The sequence below is a fragment of the Maniola jurtina genome, chromosome 18 (genome assembly GCF_905333055.1).
Source record: "Maniola jurtina chromosome 18, ilManJurt1.1, whole genome shotgun sequence".
NCBI classification, from domain to species: Eukaryota; Metazoa; Arthropoda; class Insecta; order Lepidoptera; family Nymphalidae; genus Maniola; species Maniola jurtina.
The window spans coordinates 5,160,933-5,180,147 of record NC_060046.1 but is presented as its reverse complement, the minus strand read 5'-3'; the positions used below and the strand labels follow the sequence as shown (position 1 = coordinate 5,180,147).

At 37.6% G+C, this 19,215-nt stretch overlaps 1 protein-coding gene across 6 annotated transcripts in view; it reads right to left on the bottom strand.

The window, feature by feature from the left end:
- LOC123874457 (furin-like protease 1) overlaps positions 1-19,215 on the bottom strand; it is a 200,161-nt gene that overhangs the window by 103,887 nt on the left and 77,059 nt on the right. The window lies entirely within an intron of this gene.

Here is a 19,215-nt window from a genome sequence, read left to right as displayed (position 1 = left end):
CCCAGGCGGTAATTGTCGTTTATTAAACTCATTTGTTTGACCCTCACAGCATTTATTTCAATTAGTGACTAGCCGCCTTAATTAAAACGTACGTAATTGACTGCTTAAATGTTCCCATTAACTGGGAAACCTTCTCAAGAAACGAGTATGTAGGTGATAATCACTGCACGGGTCAGATTACATTGATAATGGTGTAAGTGTGGGTAGGTATATATATTTTTTATCCCATTTCAAGTTAGCCCTCGACTGCGATCTCACCTGATAGTAAGTGGTGATGCAATCTAAGTTAGAAGCGGGCTAACTTGAAAGAGGTAATGACAGTTATTAAACCCATACCTCCTTATTGGTGTCTACACTGCATCGTACTAGAACGTCAAATCTCTTGGAGGTACGGCTTTGTCGGTAGGGGTGGTAGGTATCTAACTAGCCACGACCAGAGCCAAACCCGTCCAAAGACAATTTATACATTATGAACTCCAAAAACACCCCAGCAGAGAACTCAACCTGGGACCTCCCACTTATACCACCATAGCAGTCACTACTGCGCCAGGAGGTCGTCATTGATATATTCTAGTTATAATTTCTTAAATATTATCGTATTGGAAATACAGGAGATACATTAGCGAGCATATAAGGAGGTATATGTCCAACAATGGATAAGTAAAGGCTTGAATAATAAAGACAAAGATCGTATTTCATAATCTAACGGTAAAATTATCTAAGTAAATTATAAATAGGCCCAGAAAAATAGGTATTACCAAAGCATCATAATGAAAACCAAATAATATAAATAAAATACTGAAAACTGTTAGAGATTTATAACTAGCAATTCGTATCGTAACAGCTTAAAGTTGCCACCAACATGGCAAAAAGTTTGATACCTATTGCCCAAGAGCAAAATAGGTTTTTCCTCTCAAACGTCGGGCATACTTTATCATTATCCTAATTGGTATAAACGAGTTACTGCCACTCATGAGTCATGGCCCTGTGGCAGGGACACATTACATTTCACGTTGGAAGGAAAAGTTGGCGAACAACTCGGAAATTCCCGATCCTTCGGGCAAAAAACAAAACAAACTGTAAAAGCCGGTGGGTAAGGTTAATAAAAATTCCGTGGCTTTGATGTTTCCGTATACCTACTTGTTTGTAGATACAAATATAAAAAAACCGGCCAAGTGCGGGTCAAACTCGCGCACCGAGGGTTCCGTACTCGGGTATTTTTTCCGACATTTTGCACGATAAATCAAAAACTATTATGTATAAAAATAAATAAAAATCTGTTTTAGAATGTACAGGTAAAGCCCTTTCATATGATACCCCACTTGGTATAGTTATCTTACTTTGAAAAGATTTTTTTTTAATGATATAAACACCAATTCACGGTTAACGGATTTATTCCTTTACTTATTGCTATAAGACCTACCTACCTACCAAATTTCATGATTCTAGGTCAACGGGAAATACCCTATAGGTTTCTTGACAGACACGACGGACAGTAGACAGACAACAAAGTGATCCTATAAGGGTTCCGTTTTTCCATTTGAGGTACGGAACCCTAATAAACTACACATTGCTAATAGATCCCATTACCCAAACATATTATCATTATTTATTTGGTTTGGTTATATATTTCGTTTGCGATACACATCGCAAACGAAAGATCTACATAATAAACCAACTTGACGTTAAATATTCACGAAAAACGATTACTGTTTCCAACTTTACCTCGACTAAGTGATACATAAGTGTTGTGTGTGGACTACTAAGTACTAAGTAGTACGAGAACTTATGAGAAATTGGTTTTAAGGATTAAATAGAAGCTTTAGACTAAGTGTAAACTATATTCCAACGAAGCGTCGGTATTACAGTAGTGAATCTTGGGATTTACTGCTAGTACCTATAACAATTTAATAAATACAAGTGTAAATTAAAAATTTATAACACCCCCGACAAGTGAAGCTTACAGTAACTGGAAAAGAGCTGATAACTTTCAAACGGCTGAACCGATTTTCTTGCCACAATGCCACAGATAGATACACAGATACACACGTCAAACTTATAACACCCCTCTTTTTGGGTCAAGGGTTACAAAAGAGCGGTCATAGCATAGTGGTTAAGACATCGGCCTCTTATTTGGGAGGTCGGGGGTTCAATCCCGGGTACGCACCTCTAACTTTTCGGAGTTACGTGCGGTTAAATATCCCTTGCTTTAACGGTGAAGGAAAACATCGTAAGGAAACCTGCATGTCTGAGAGTTCTCCATAGTGTTCAAAAGGGTGTGTGAAGTCTGGCAATCCGCACTTGGCCAGCGTGGTGGACTACGACCATATCCTTTTCATTCTGAGAGGACAACCTTCCTCAGTGATGATGCCGGTGATGGGTTGATCATGATGATAATAATAATGAAGGTGACAATATTTGTGACGTCAAATCTTCTATCTTTTCCAGGCTTTCACCAAGTAAATCACACTAATATTATAAAGGCGAAAGTTTGTATGTGTGTGTGTGTATGTTTGTTACTCCTTCACGCAAAAACTACGGGACGGATTTGGCTGAAATTCGGAATGGAGATAGATAATATCCTGGATTAGCACATAGGCTACTTTTTATCCCGGAAAACCAAAGAGTTCCCACGGGATTTCGAAAAACCTAAATCCCCGCGGATGAAGTCGCGGGCGTCAGCTAGTAGGTACTAGTAGAGAATAGTGGATAGATAAATGAACGGTTTTTATAGACTTAGTAGTTCACTCAGCCTTTGTTTATTGGAGAGTACCTACTTATTATGTAAGCGTTAACTCGAGGGTTTCAAGCATTTTGTAACCTTCAGCCTAGCCTTCAGTAGTGTTAGACTCAAAACAGAAACAAAACTAGTAGTTTTGCAGACACGTGCGCTAACACTATCCCAAACTATTACCGTTGCTTTAATGATTCTCATCAGAAATTTCCAAATATTACTGCCAGAGTCGCAAAATGCAAGAAGTACATTTTTCTATACTGATAAAAATGTACTGTTTACTGAGCTACTATCGGCAGTTCGCGGGAAGTAGTCAGGTTTTAGTGCTGTTTAACTTTATCTTGTTATATACAGCGTCCATAATTATTATCCGGTACCTGTTCGGTGGGCTGAGCAAGGACACACAGAACTTGTAGCCTGTAGGTAACAACTTAAGAGGGCTCTCTCCGTCACTCGTTTCATACAATCGTATTTCCAATTTCATTTGAATATTAAGCAACCAAAGTCCATGAAATTTTGCAGACATATTCTAGAAACTAATATCTATGTCTGTGGTTTTCCAGATTTCTGTTAAATTATTCGGTTTCAAAGTTACGTGGTCTTAAAAATTTTCATACAAATCTTTGAGCCCCTGTAATTTTAAAAGTAAATATTTTTAGAAAAATCTAAAACACCACAGACACAGATATTAGTTTCTAGAATATGTCTGCAAAATTTCATGGACTTTGGTTGCTTAATATTCAAATGAAATTAGAACTACGATTGTATGAAACTAGTGACGGAGAGAGCCCTGTTAACAAGTAGGTACAAGTTACAAGTGGCATTCAATTGCCGATCGCCTTCACTTTGAAAGATCAAAGTTATATAGAGCACCATTATACGTATACCTACAGCATCAGGATAATGTCACTTGCTTTGATGTCCTTTAAAAGTGAGCGGTTGTGTACCTGTAACAAAAAATAATTGCTTACAAAAAAGGTCAATTTATATTTGTAATACCGGTCACACACGGTGCGTGATATTGCGGACGGACGCGGATCAGCCTGCACATGTGAAGATCGTGAGTTTGAGGTGCCCTGGGCTTATACTACTTGGGGGCCTGCCTTTCTAATCAACTCATTGCTATTTTTAACCCCTGACCCAAGAAGAGGGGTGTTATAAATTTGACGTGTGTATCTATGTCTGTCTGTGGCACCGTAGCTCCTAAACTAATGAACCGATTTTAATTTAGTTTTTTTGTTTGAAAGGTGACTTGATCGAGAGTATTCTTAGCTATAATCCAAGAAAATCGGTTCAGCCGTTTGAAAGTTATCAGCTCTTTTCGAGTTACTATAACCTTCACTTGTCGGGGGTGTTATAAATTTTAATTTACACCTGTGTCAAACAAACTTTTCGATAATGGTGACAGTATACGACACGACAAGGCGAAATGAAGCATTAAGAGGGCTCTCTCCGTCACTCGTTTCCACTCGTTTCATACAATCGTAGTTCCAATTTCATTTGAATACTAAGCAACCTAAGTCCATGAAATGTTGCAGACATATTCTATAAACTAATATCTATGTCTGTGGTTTTCCAGATTTCTGTTAAAATATTCGGTTTCAAAGTTACGCGGTCTTAAAATTTTCATACAAATCTTGGAGCCCCTGTAATTTTAAAACTACATATTTTTAGAAAAATCTAAAACACCACAGACACAGATATTAGTTTCTAGAATATGTCTGCAAAATTTCATGGACTTTGCTTGCTTAATATTCAAATGAAATTGGAACTACGATTGTATGAAACGAGTGGAAACGAGTGACGGAGAGAGCCCTGTTAAGCCCATTCGACTGTGAATGGCTGCGTTTGTGAGAAAATACACCAAAAATAAATGGCGGGGTATATAATTATCATAGTAGTACTATAAATAGTATAATATTATAGGAAAGTAGAGCGAAATAACGAAAAAATACAACTAAAATAGCCAATGTTTTTAGTTATACCTATTGTCCATTTTGTCAGACAGGGACTAGGGATCCTGAGTAGCCACGGGGCCCTGGGCTGCAGCCCAAAAAGCCCTTATAAAGAGCCGGCCTTGTCGTCCGTGGTAGCACAGACACGTCGTCCGAGTCTTTTACGCGTCGCGTGGCTGGCCGTAGTCGACGACCGTGCGTGATAATCCGCAGAATCACGCACCGTGGGAAGCCAGTATAACTGTACCTGCGTTTGGATTCATACATCCATTATGAAGCGAAATCTCATAATGATTTTAAAATAACTCCAATGGTATGCCAAATATCTTTTGACTCCACTTTTTATGTTAAGGAGGTATCCACGTTTTTTTTAACCCCCGACCCAAAAAGAGGGGTGTTATAAGTTTGACGTGTGTATCTGTGTATCTGTGTGTCTGTGTATCGGTGTATCTGTGTATCTGTGTATCTGTGTATCTGTGTATCTGTCTGTGGCGTCGTAGCGCCTAAACGGATGAACCGATTTTAATTTACTTTTTTTTGTTTGAAAGGTGGCTTGATCGAGAGTGTTCTTAGCTATAATCCAAAAAAATTGGTGCAGCCGTTTAAGAGTTATCAGCTCTTTTCTAGTTTTCTTGTAGAAAAGAAGGTTACATAACCGTTAGGTTCATAATATTATGTCAATTGACAAAATATGTCAAGCTGTCAAGATGGACGTTGCCTTGATACATAATTATTTATTTGAAAATGATGTTTTGGAAAACTCAGATACTTTGTCGGGGGTGTTATAAATTTTTAATTTACACTTGTTAAGTCTATAAAGCGGCAACAACTTTTTTTTAATCGTGCCAAACAACTTTCCAGCGTTAATAGTTTCTGAATCTATGTAGACGGCACTGGCGTACTACGGAAAAACTCGAACAAGTTCACAAAGTTTTAGTGTACACATGATTTATAAAAACTACGTGAACTTTATAAATGCTTTTTTTTGTAAAAAAAAAAATGAAAAATAAATAATAAATAAAAATGCCATCTGACCGGACAGACAGACAGACAAACAGATGGTTTAGCTAGACGAAACTATCTATAATACCTATTAAATTAATAATTTTACATTAGTTTTACTAAACCAAGCATTGTAACAGTATGTTAAATTCTTACAACTTCCTGCATTATTTCGTAACAAATTGCTAAGATAAGAAGTAACAGTACCCACCTTATCAAAACTAAAGTGTTCCTTTGCCTTTATTAGTTTAATGCATTTATTATGTACACGATATAAATTAGCATGTATTAGAACAGTCGGTCGGTATCAATGTTGATACGTACTAGAGCATAGTTATTTGTTCCAAGGACCTTGGGTCTATCACGGTAGTGGATAATTGTGACAATATTAACATATCAAAAGGCTGATAGAAATGAAAGTGCTTTATTATTTTATAGCCAGTCACGATTTGCTTTCATCAAAATTGAATGCAAATACATTATCCTCAGTACACTATACTTCTCGGTAGGAAAGGCATTCCGAACCAGTGTTAGGTGCATTTGACGATTGAAAAGTACCTAAAGTATTTTTAAAATTTTGTTAGGGTTACGTACCTCAAAAGGAAAAACGGAACCCTTATAGGATCACTTTGTTGTCTGTCTGTCTGTCAAGAAACCTATAGGGCACTTCCCGTTGTCCTAGAATCATAAAATTTGGCAGGTAGGTCGGTCTTATAGCACATATACAGGAATAAATCTGAAAACCGCGAATTTGTGGTTAAGTACATCATTTTAAAAAATGTACCTATTTCAATTTTCAAAGTAAGTTAACTATACCAAGTGGATATCATATGAAAAGGGTTTACCTGTACATTCTAAAACAGATTTTTATTTATTTTTATGCATAATAGTTTTTGATTTATTGTGCAAAATGTTGGAAAAAATATCCGAGTACGGAACCCTCAGTACGCGAGTCTGACTCGCACTTACGTCAACGGAAAGTACCCTCTAGGGTTCTTGACAGACACGACGGACAGACAGACACCAAAGTGATCCTATAAGGGTTCCGTTTTTCCTTTTGAGGTGCGGAACCCTAAAAAGCTACGATTTCTTCGGTCTCTTAATATAAATTTTCCGAATTCTTGTGGAGATATCGGTGGAGCCTCAGAAACATATTGCGTTTGGAAGTTCCCGATATTACAATTCAGTACACGCGTGCCCATTGATAAGGGTAAAAGAATTACTCTCCGACTGATCCAAACAAATTACATCGCCGCACCGTAACCCATCGCTCGTGATATGTCAATGCTGTATCAAAAATTTTGTTACAAAATGTAACAATATATTATCATTTTGTTTTATCAATTTTTAACAGGGCTCTCTCCGTCACTTACTCCATACAATCGTAGTTCCAATTTCATTTGAATATTAAGCAACCAAAGTCCATGAAATTTTCCAGACATATTCTAGAAACTAATATCTGTGCCTGTGGTGTTTTAGATTTTTCTATAAATATGTAGTTTTAAAATTACAGGGACTAAAAGATTTGTATGTGAATTTTTAAGACCGCGTAACTTTGAAACCGAATATTTCAACGGAAATCTGGTAAACCACAGGCATAGATATTAGTTCCCGAAACGTTTACTACAAAATTCCATTGAGTATGATTGGTTTGTATTCAAATGAAAGACGAACTACGTTTGTATGGAGCGAGTGACGGAGAGACCCCTCTTAACTACACTCCGGGTCAGGAGAGTGGCATTGACTAATTTTTATCCCGCAAAATCAGACAGTTCCCACGGAATTTTGAACAACCTAAGTCTAGTAATCAAGCTAGTAATGAATAATCTTGCGTCTCTATTCAGAATTAACCAAATAAATACTTCACCGCAACGAATCGCTCGAGATACATTTCTTAACTGATCAAATTATAGAAATATTTGCTTTATTTATGTTGTTGTTGTTTCCTTTCGGAGTTATGTACGTTTTAAGCAATTTTTATTAACCCCCGACCCAAAAAGAGGGGTGTTATAAGTTTGACGTGTGTATCTGTGTAGCTATGTCTGTGTATCTGTCGGTGGCATCCTAGCTCCTAAACTAATGAACCAATTTAAATTTGTTTTTTTTTTTGTTTGAAAGGCGGCTTGATCGAGAGTGTTCTTAGCTATAATTCAAGAAAATCGGTTCAGCCTTTGAAAGTTATTAGCTCTTTTCTAGTTACTGTAACCTTCACTTATCGGTGGTGTTATAAATTTTTAATTTACACTTGTATATAATTAGCTTTAACGGTAAAGGAAAACATCGTGAGAAAACCTGCACGCCTGAACAGTCTCCATTATGTTCCTCGCTCTGGGTCAGCGTGGCGGACTAGAGCCAAAACCCTTCTCATTTAGAGAGGAGACCCGAGCTCAAAAAAAATATTAGCCATGCTAATCATGACTAATACTCCCCTTTCCCCTCCAATATTAAGCGTAAAGCTTGTGCCAGGAGTGGGTACGACAATAGTGCAACGGGTGGGATTTGAACCGCCGACCTTTCGGAATTCAGTCCGCTCCTTAACCGTTGAGCTATCAAGGCTCTAATCTCTTTAGATGCCCACTACCCATACCAACGAAACATTTCGGCCTCCCTCAATCTACTTAGTTTAAAAAAACTTTTAAACCATAATATTCTCCTGAAGATGATAAGATACATATAACACTGTATGTCGAAGTCCCCGATATTACGATTCCGTACACGCGTGTCTATTGATAAGGGTAAACGAATTACTCTCAGAATGAACCAAATAAATTACATCACCGCCCCGTAGGCCGTTCCTCGCAGCGTGTATTATGCGGATATTCGTGCGGATATATTCGTTATTAATATGATACATTTCAGAACTGGATCAAAAATGTACGCAGGGAGGAGTTTTATAAGGGATTTTAAAAGTGGTCACTGAGGCGAAAATTATTAGTAGAGATAAAGGGACTAAAAACCATAGCTTAATAATTCATCCAAGACCATCCATACTAATACACACTTAATATTATAAATGTGAGAGTGTGTCTGTATCTCTGTCTGCTACGTTTTCAGGGCTCAACCGCTGAACCGATGAAAATCGCAAGCAAAATATTTCTGCACGCGGAAAATTTTTTCGAAACTTTGTCCGCCCAAATATTCACATTAAAGCGGAATTTCCCACGCGTTGTTTCGCTAGCAATTTTCGTTAGATTTGTCCGTTCCAAAGAAGCCATCCTGAAATCAGAAACCTACCTACTTATAGACTGCTGTTATCGCGCCTCATAGAAATATAAAAGCCCAATTTTACTTTAACAAGTGTAAGTAAATTAAAAATTTATAACACCCCCGACAAGTGAAGGTTACAGTAACTAGAAAAGAGCTGATAACTTTCAAACGGCTGAACCGATTTTCTTGGATGATAGCTAAGAACACTCTCGATCAAAGCCACCTTTCAAACAAAAAAAACTAAATTAGAATCGGTTCATTCGTTTAGGCGCTACGATGCCACAGACAGATACACAGATACACACGTCAAACTTATAACACCCCTCTTTTTGGGTCGGGGGTTAAAAATTTTCCTGTTCCATATTGATTTCAACTTTCATTCGAGTTGACTTGGCTTTGTCATTCGACGTCATCCTACATCGTGGTGATGACAAGGTGCGTAACTGGGAACTGGCTATGTTAATTGAATACTGAACAACAAGTGACAACGTCCGGGTCCAACGTGATCCCACACGGGACGCGCTTTATCCAATACAACAGTTAATTTACTGAATGTTAGCCAGTTCTGCTAAACTCCAAACTCCAAACTCCAATGATGATGAGGATGCTTTGTGAACTTGATATTATATTACTCACTAGCTGATGCTCGCAGCTTCGCCCGCGTGGATTGGTCAGATCCCCTGCAGAATCAGGATTGAGGAGTTGGACTCCAAATTTTTTATGAAACAATGTCGCGAAGTTCCTTTATCGATTAAAAAAGAAATGACGCAAATCGGTTCAGAAATCTCGGAGATTTCGGTGTACATAGGTAGAAAAACACAACTCCCTTTTTGAAAGTCGGTTTAAAAAGTAGCCTATGTTACACCCTGGTCAATTCTCTACTTGTCTGTGAAAACCCCGTCAAAATCGGTCCAGCCGTTCCGAAGATTAGCCTTTTCAAACAGACAGACAGACAGACAGACAGACAGACAGACAGACAGACAGACAGACAGACAGACAGACAGACAGACAGACAGACAGACAGACAGACAGACAGACAGACAGACAGACAGACAGACAGACAGACAGACAGACAGACAAAAATTTTAAAAACGTGTGATTCAGTGTTGGTATCGTTCAAATAACCATATGAGCTTAATATGAGGTAGTTATTTCGAAATTACAGACAGACACTCCAATTTTATTTATTAGTATAGATTAACACTCTTTTGTGGTGAAAAGAAATAAAGTAGTTAATGTTAATCACTCTTTATGTATCCTAGCCTAGAGTCAAATTCAGAACTTCATACACTAAGTACTAAGTATTTCACCAAAGTAATCTAAAGCAGACCAGTGGGCTCGATTACGATAAAGTGATAGCTACAGTGTGACGATCACAATCACCTCTGATTGGCTGCTAGCGTCAACCAATCAGAGGTGACTGTGATCGTTATTAGCTGCACTCTAGCTCACTATTAGCTGCAAGGCATGTTGCCTTGCAGCTACTAGTATTCTAGTAGAATTCTGGTTGACACTTTTTCCCTCTTGGATAAAATGCACAGTGTGACAAAACTTCAAAAGATTCCGATTATCATTACGTTTAATCATGTGTTAGCCTCCCTATTGTTATGGCAAAAGTGTATTTCTTAAAATTGTACTTACAACTACATAACGTACTGCTAACCCTACTGTACCAAGAATTAATCGGAGATTCAATCTCTAGCTAACTAGGGACACCAAGAATTAATCGGAGATTCAATCTCTAGTTAACTAGGTACACCAAGAATTAATCGGAGATTCAATCTCTAGCTAACTAGGTACACCAAGAATTAATCGGAGATTCAATCTCTAGCTAACTAGGTACACCAAGAATTAATCGGAGATTCAATCTCTAGCTAACTAGGTAAACCAAGAATTAATCGGAGATTCAATCTCTAGCTAACTAGGTATACCAAGAATTAATCGGAGATTCAATCTCTGGCTAACTAGGTATACCAAGAATTAATCGGAGATTCAATCTCTAGCTAACTAGGTATACCAAGAATTAATCGGAGATTCAATCTCTAGCTAACTAGGTATACCAAGAATTAATCGGAGATTCAATCTCTAGCTAACTAGGTATACCAAAAATTAATCGGAGATTCAATCTCTAGCTAACTAGGTATACCAAGAATTAATCGGAGTTTCAATCTATCACAGCCAAAAGCCACAGTATAAGTAACAAAGCCGTTGCAGCATTTCAACGTGGAGGAATTCTGCGAATTCTTCATCGGAGGAAATTGAGCAACATCAAAGACATATTCCCTTTCAAAGTCTCGATACACGACCCGATATTATAATTCAGTACACGCCTGTCCTTTGATAAGGGTAAACGAATTATATGTCTTGGGAATAATCTAAACAAATTATGTCGCTTCAAAATTAACTAAGTACCTACCTACCTATATGTATGCGCAATTTTATAAAACATCTTTAGATAGAATATATTTTAACTCTGTAGGTATTTTAACAGAGTTAAAATAATATTCTATCAATTAGGTAGGTAACTATATTTAATAAAAGAAAAACAATAACAAGTTTAAATTAAAAATTTATAACACCCCCGACAAGTGAAGATTACAGTAACTAGAAAAGAGCTGATAACTTTCAAACGGCTGAACCGATTTTCTTGGATTATAGCTAAGAACACTCTCGATCAAGCCAAGCCACCTTTCAAACAAAAAAAAACTAAATTAAAATCGGTTCCTTAGTTTAGGTGCTACGATGCCACAGACAGATACACAGATATACACGTCAAACTTATAACACCCCTCTTTTTGGGTCGGGTGTTAAAAAAAATGCAGTCAGTGGGGACAGCCGACAGAAGTGAAAAGTATGAAATAACAGTGTTTTTTTTTTGAAATTTAAAACTAACCATCATCAAAAAACAAATTTTAATAATTTGTTAATTAAAATAAAACTTTACCATTAACGTATTTTTTTGATTTATCGGGACTCCGAGCTCTGTTTAAATTAAAAACCTAGGAAGTGTTTGCCATTCCAAAATCGCACAACGCACCTAAAGAAGTTTTCGCTTTAGGTTTAAACAACATACCTATAAGATGATAATACTTATTATGTTGTTTTTAGCTGATTGGTCATCTTCACAGTTCATTTATGAAGACTTTTGTTTCTAAGTAATCTTTTTCCTTTAGCTGGCTTAAAAAATAAATAAATTGCAAAACACTTCTCGGAGAAACGGGTTAACAGCATGACCCGGTGCTTCAGACGTTTATAATGTTTGGTTTTTGACTCAATTATCATATTTACCTATATTGTGACGAACATACTGCATCACTTATGCATTTCTGCAAATAGCGACTTGTTCACTTTTTAATCAGCTAAGGAACAAGTGTAAATTAAAAATTTATAACACCCCGACAAGTGAAGGTTTACAGTAACTAGAAAAGAGCTGATAACTCTCAAACGGCTGAACCGATTTTCTTGGATTATAGCTAAGAACACTCGATCAAGCCACCTTTCAAACAAAAACATAGGTTCGTGTTTAAAATAAAAGGATACAAAGTCAGTAATGGTCAGTTTTCGCAATAAAATCACAAATGTTATTGTTACACTTTAATTCATGTTTAATAACGATAAGTAGTGAGCTAAGAGCAAACACAGGAAATTGATTAAACATCCCGCGATAAGGCTTATTATTTATGTAACAGTTAATGTTGTTTAACTGCGTCCGGTCTCGAGAAATTGCATTGAAGAAATTTAACTAATAACTTTGCAAATACATTGCCATTAATTTTATTATACATGAAAGGACGCCCTGCTGTTAGCTACGAGGTTTGAATATAATGTACATAATATGGAACAAGTGTAAATTAAAAATTTATACCACCCCCGACAAGTGAAGGTTACAGTAACTAGAAAAGAGCTGATAACTTTCAAACGGCTGAACCGATTTTCTTGGATTATAGCTAAGAACACTCTCGATCAAGCCACCTTTCAAACAAAAAAACTAAATTAAAATCGGTTCATTAGTTTAGGAGCTACGATGCCACAGATAGATACACAGATACACACGTCAAACTTATAACACCCCTCTTTTTGGGTCGGGGGTTATTAGAGAATAGGCCGTAAAGTAACATAATGATGTACAATTTTAGGGTCAGTCACTCACTTAACACATACTTGCTGCTTAGACACGTATTGTAAGTAAAGTAACCAATTCTAACTATCTATCTTTAAATATTAAGTACTGACGTGTTTTAAATTTTAATTTAATTTAATTATTATAAGTGGTTATATTATATTGTGCTGTACACTATATTATGGGAAGACACTGCCTCCTGAAACACAGTTTTCACTTCATCAGGAGGCAGGGCCTCACACCAAAGTCGGTAAAAAAAAAAAAAAAAAATTTAACAGAGTAAGGTGTAGTGCAACGTGATAGGTACCAAGGCATTACCCCCAACGGAGGCAACGGTGAAATAGTGCCAAGGCTCATTTATATTATTAGGTAAAAGATGTGATTGACGCATATACAAATGCTTTAATCTAGAGCAAACATTGTGATAACAATAAAAACGTCTCTAAAAAGAAATATACTTTAGGAATGCGCCATGACCCGATAAAATGCTAAGTAGGTACCTATGTCAAGTAATATTACATCAAATCTTAGCTCTTGCTATGACAAGAATTACACTGAAACTATGTATACCTATAAGTATAAAACATCTTTCTTATGTAGGAACGTGAAGTCTTTTAAAAAATACCGAAGGAGCTGACTCATAGACTTTAAATACTATATAAGCCCAACAATAAACAGACTCGGTACGTAGTGGTCGGAAGATCAAACGAGTCGCCGGGAGCCTAGCCGCTGGGCACAAAGATCGCGTTCTGACTTCAGTAGTGATCCCTACAAAGTGCAAGAGACCTATTTGGCCCGTCTATCAGTTGAGACGTCAACGACGACGTATACACAAACAATGTTTTTGACCCCCGACCCAAAAAGAGGGGTGTTTTGAGTTTGACGTGTGTATCTGTGTATCTGTCTGTGGCATCGTAGCTCCTAAACTAATGAACTGATTTTAATTTAGTTTTTTTCGTTTGAAAGGTGGCTTGATCGAGAGTGTCCTTAGCTATAATCCAAGAAAATCGGTTCAGCCGTTTGAAAGTTATCAGCTCTTTTCTAGTTACTGTAACCTTTACTTGTCGGGGGTGTTATAAATTTTTGATTTACACTTGTTTATGTTAGCTAAGGGTCTCTGACGCAGTGGTAAGCGCTGTAGTTTTATGAGTGGGAGATCCTGAGTTCGATTCCCGGCAGGAGATTGGAATTTTATAATTTCTAAATTTCTGGTCTGGTCTGGTGGGAGGCATCGGCCGTGGCTTGTTACCGGATGCCGTATAGAAACCAAAGGAGTATGGATTTAATAATTAAAACTGCCATACCCCTTCCAGGTTAGCCAGCTTTCATCTTAGACTACGTCATTACTTACCACCAGGTGAGATTGCAGTAACTTGTATCTGAATTTTTAAAATAATGCCCGCAAATTCGTCCGTGTGGAGGTCGCGCGACCAACCCAAAATTTGTGTCGCGACGTAACATTCGCTACAAGCGTACTACGAGTACGTTACGGCGTCTACGGTGGTTCGTATGTAAACGTATATCTATTAAGTATATAGATTTAATACTTAATCTTCCAAGAAGATTTCGTAGTAAACAGCTGGTCTAGTACTTTTTATTTTCCCAATAAGAAACTTCTTTAAAACTTTCCACAAAGCTAAATCGATCCGGTACCGAGACAGCGATGTTTTATCTAAGCCCCTAAGCGTAAGATCACACTAGCGACATCGTCGCTGGCATCAATATTTTTATTCAATAAGTGAGCACTTAGCCCTTGACTCCAATTTTATCAGGCGATGCAGTCTATGGTAGAAACGGGCTAAGCCTGGAAAATGTACGACATTTTTTATTAAACTCATACTCTATCGGATATCATATCGGAACGCTAAATCGCTTGACGACGCGATGATTTTGCCGGTAGATAAAGAGCTTAGTAACTAGCTTTGGCCGAAGCCTCCCACCCGATTAAGGATTAATTCCCACGTGACCCGATATCATGTTAGAATCGAACCTATTATCTTCCATTTGTAAGACTACTGCACCAGGCTGATAATCCGAAAACTCTTAGGGGCATTGCAGACCGAGAGCGAGGCAGGCTGAGTTACAGCGTGTGAAGTCGACGCGTGGTGAGTGGTGGAGACTGGTATGGTATGAAGAATCACAGCGAGGTGACTGGCGGCGGCTGATATTATACGAGTACCTACGATTAGGAAAAGAATCGGTTTGCTCCTCACGTAGACACAACGCAACACAAAAATTTCAACTGTAAGTATATCAAAGTAAATAATCTGAGTTTATGTTTATAAAAAAATGAAGGCGCGCCTTGACGCCACTCTACTAAGTCTGTGAGCGTTGCTCTTTAGACGACCGACATGTCGCTAACGTGATCTTGATCTGAGATCAAAGCAAGCACTTCACAGAAACTGCTCTCGAAGCGTTTAGTGAATCTTCTCGGGCGTAGTAGATTTATAGCGAAATCTCGAACCGCTCGTGGAACAAACAAATCATAGCTACTGTATTAATGATTACTGAATCGTTTGCTCTGCTAATTAGGTTTTACAAACAGATACAAATCGCAAGCAACGTTATGAGAGATTATCTCAAGCGAAGTATTATTTATAGCACAACTAACAATAAACATAAAGTTGGGTAGGTAAAACCTCCTACCCAGTAAGATCATTATGAGTTTCTTAGTGTACACAGACTAAAGAAACACTTCATACAGTCGGTCTATAGAAACTTCTAAACAGAGCAATGCTGTAAGGTCACGTACCTACATGATATTAGTTTGGAGAAACCTATATTGAACTAAGTAAAATATTTTCTACCGAGGAAAAAATGCACCTCAAAAATGTCTACCAAAAAAAAAATCCCATGAAAATTATTGGTTTTACTGATGTAATTTTATTGGTTTAGAGCCGTGGCTGGCTAAGAAATTGTAAAATTTTACGTTACAAAGTACCTACTTAAAATTTTACAATTTCGCTTCGAGTCGCTGGCATTGTGAATTGACCTTGAGGGTGTTAAATAGCGGAAGATGGGAAATGGAGGACAGAAAATCCTATCGAGTGCACCAGCTAGTAAAAACCTACAAGATAATAATAAAAACTTTTTGTGATGCCTCTAATTACATAAACTCGTAAGCATACATAATGTACCTATTACCAACCTAGTTAAAATAATAATGAACTACTTGCACAGCGAAGCAACTTGTTTCGCTCCAAAAAGTTTGATGTCACGATGCTATATAACGCTACTACTATGTTCACCGTGTTTACCTTTATACCATGTGACATACAAGAATTTATATAGATATAACCCTTCTTCTCAGACTAGGGCGCGTTTGAAACCTTCGTTGATTTAGTTTCAAGTTTATGTAATTAATTATCACCTATACATCCACTATCTCAAAATTTCAACAATTAACAATCAAATTGTACAGTGGTAGGTACTTGATACCGATTGACTTTGACTTTAAGACACCCACATGAAAAAAAAATTTCGGAAAACTTAATGCTGGTATTCTGCCAAGACCAGAATAGTGATTCTTGGTTTTTTTTATAATAAAATAATGAGCAAACGAGCAGGCGGGTCACCTGATGTTCAGTGATTACCGCCGTCCATGAACATTTGCAGCTCCAGAGGTGCCGCCGATACATTGCCGGCCTTTCAAGAATTTGTGGGTATACTCACTCGTTTCACAATGTATTGTTATGTCACTAAACACGCAAAATGTAATTTAGCTAAATCGTCGCAGAGTACCCAACCATAGACAATAATAATAAAATGATAGAACCAGCGCTGTTGGAAATGCATAGCGCGCCATAACAAGCGCCATTCATACGCGCGACTCATTTCATCCGTTTCGGTACATTAGATGTCAACTTTCGCATTTTTAGGGTTGCTACACGTGACATACTGAGGATTTCCATCAACAGTTATAACAAAACAAGTAGTGCAATCTGAGGTTGCAACATGCTGGTTTGCGCGGTCATAAACTAAGGCTGCTTAGAATGGATACCATTAAAAACGCATTCAACAAAGATAATTTGCTTGATCATATTGTTTGTTTGTATGTGTGTGTGTGTGTGTGTGTGTGTATGTTTGTTACTCCTTCACGCAAAAACCACTGGACCGATTTGGCTGAAATTCGGAATGGAGATAGATAATATCCTGGATTAGCACATAGGCTACTTTTTATCCCGGAAAATCAAAGAGTTCCCACGGGATTTCGAAAAACCTAAATCCACGCGGGCGAAGTCGCGGGCATCGGCTAGTATATACATATAAGTAAATTATATAAAAGGAAAAGGTGACTGACTGACTGATCTATCAACACACAGTTCAAACTACTGGATGGATCGGGCTGTTATTTGGCTTGGAGATAAACGTAGCATATTATAACGTAGATATCCGCTAAGAAAAGATTTTTGAAAATTCAACCCCTAAGAAGGTAAAATAGGGGTTTGAAATTGGTGTAGTCCACGTGGCCAAAGTCGCGGGCAAAAGCTACTTTTCAATAAAGACCTTTCTTATAAGGACCCATATAATCAATTGCGCTTGTAACATGGCATCCCATTCCACGCTTATTAACTTACCTATTACAAACACCTGATACTGAAACACATCAGGCTGCTAATAGGTACTTGTATTTCTAGAGATACAAAATGCTACGATTTACCAAACAGGCGTTGAGTGGAGTAGAGTCATGGGGTAAATGTTACAAGTTTGCTTTCGACAATCGGCATATGATTCAATTTTATAACGTTAGGATATTAATACCAGAATTTCTCCTGAATAATTCAGGTTTTCTCGGCGACATACCAAATGCCGCTGATTATGCCAATAAGAGAGGCTGGAAATCTTATACACCTAAGTGGAATGAAACCTATTCGCTGTATCACGCTTATATCATTATTAAATCACTGTTAATTATCATGCACAGCCCTAAACAAGAGTGACGTCCTTTGTGCGAGGCGATATTGGAGCGTGTGGTTTACGTCCGGACGCGCACAAAGGCTCCGATTAGAATCACGATGCGATCACATCACGTCGACCTATTGGTTCGCTCCTAGATGTTTATGTCAGCCTGGTACCTATAGTATTATCTGTACCATTTTTTTTTATTACTTGAAGCTTTACTTACTATCCTTCAATAGGGATGATGACTACTAGTCAAATCAGGGACTTTTTATTAAACGTCAAAACGCTCGCTTAGTATGGGAGCTCGTATGAAATAGACAGATGACGTCATAGATATTTGACATAATTTGACGTACTTTTTTAGTTAAGGCGATATTATTTAAAATGATTAGCAAACTTAAAACTAGCAGCGAATGTGGATTTTACGAATTTTGGAAGGCCCCTTTATTTAATAATTACTAAGAAATAATTTATTTTTGACCTTAAACTCTATTGTAGTGCAAATCCTTTGTAATTTTTGCAAGCTGCAAGAATTGCGTTCACTAATTTTAGAATTTCGTAGCAGCTTGGTGCAATGTCACCTATAAAACATATTCATTTCATTCAATTTTCCGTTAAACTTGAACCTCAATAAACCATTACTTAATTATATAATTAACGTTCAAATTAACTACTAAGGTAGGTAAGTTAGTAGGTAGGTAGGTACCTACTACCAAAAATTGTAATACAGCGAAAACCCTTAAAGTTGGCGACGTCCTTTGTCCGGGACGATATTGAAGCGTGCGGTTTACGTCCGGACGCGTACAATGGCTGCGATCAGAATCACGATGCAACCACAAAGTCACGTTCAACCATTAGTACGCTCCTAGATGTTTATGCGAGCCTGGTCCCTGTGGCTACTAAACTAAGCTGCTTACTAGTTAGATCAAGAATCTGAAACTGAAATAATCCCTGTTCCCCTTCAACTGTTTCTAGGATTCAGCAAGCAAAAACCAGGAGTAAATAAGTAAGATGGAACTTGATATATATATGATCACGCACTTTTTTCGTCCAACACAACACCGATGAAAACGGCAAAACTTAATATAGGAGCTGCAAAGTGCAAAGATAGAGAGAGATAGCGCTAACTTGGCGTGGACTCATGTCTCTACCTAGATCACGCTTGAGCCATAAAAAGAGGAGCTTGAGTCAACCTTATCTGCAAAAATGAATGATGCAATATTTTGGTCTGTGAAAGAGACAAATGACTGCGCCAGGTCATCTCATCACCATTTTCATTTATATGTATAGAAAAA